Source organism: Monodelphis domestica, chromosome 3, assembly GCF_027887165.1.
Source record: "Monodelphis domestica isolate mMonDom1 chromosome 3, mMonDom1.pri, whole genome shotgun sequence".
Lineage (NCBI taxonomy): Eukaryota > Metazoa > Chordata > Mammalia > Didelphimorphia > Didelphidae > Monodelphis > Monodelphis domestica.
In genome coordinates this window covers 288,790,004-288,791,157 of record NC_077229.1, presented here as the reverse complement: position 1 = coordinate 288,791,157, position 1,154 = coordinate 288,790,004, and positions in this window count along the sequence as shown.

Genomic DNA, 1,154 nt, shown 5'->3' with positions numbered 1-1,154 from the left:
CTTTTATAAGCCATCATTGGGTATATGCCTTAAATTACTTTTAGTCACTATGCATCTCTTTATCTTTTAGGTCACCTGTAATTACCTCTTGTGGAAATATCTTGAAGAATTTTATCATGAATTTTTAGTATCTGAGCTGATTCTCCCCTCCTCACCCCCTTTGGTGCACTACCTATGATTTCAGTTGCTAAGAGACTTCCAGTGAGAAAACTCCCTTTGTTAATGTAATTAAACACAGCTCTACAAATTAAAATCCCAGAGAGTTGCTTGGGGACCTAAGAGGTCAAACTATGTTTGCCCAGGGTCAAAAAGTCAGTAAGTAACAGAAGCAAGATTTAAGACTATCTTCCTAATTGAGACAACAGATCTAGAACCACAAGACTATCTTTTTTATTCCCCTCAGGAATGTCAATATTTAAGAAATTCTGAGCACTAAAAATTGTTTATTGAAAGTAGCATCAATCAAAGTAGCATAGATACAGGATTTCTTTTGGGAGATATGCAAGAACCTTAGAAACAAATGAGATAATATGTAAAGCTCCTGGCAAACCTTAAAGTGTTACATAAATGCTAACTATTAAAATTATATATAATATATTTTTTTCCAAAAGAGAACCTTCAAGGTGTTTTTTTATTAATAAAAACAGGAAGACAATGGGATGTGGGTTGCTTTGGGATTTTGAGTCAGTCACTAAAAATGTTAGATTATAGGAAACTGGTTCTATGGCTCCACATCTGTCTACCTACTCCCTGAATTCGCTTCAGCAATGTTCCATATGACAAAGTCAAGTTGAACAGGAGCCAATATGCAGAAAAGCCTGCAGGTGTAGAAATGACGCAGTTCAGTCCATCTGTCACTTTATTTTGTGTTTTCTGGAGGAGATATGTTTCTTAATTCAAGGAAAAATGGCTAGAGATTTGTAAAGTTTGTTTATTTTCTTATGGGCAACTAGTTCAGACTTCTGAAATTATGGTAAAATTGTAGGAAAATAATCTGGGTAGAAAAGATAAATCAGGGAGGAATGGCATTTGTTTTCTCTTATACATGTTGTGACTCATGAATTGATCATAACATTGATTTTAACTGCTCATAAGGCTTTGGTGAGTCGCTATTGATTTTAGTATTAGACCCAAATATATTAATTTAGCATTGA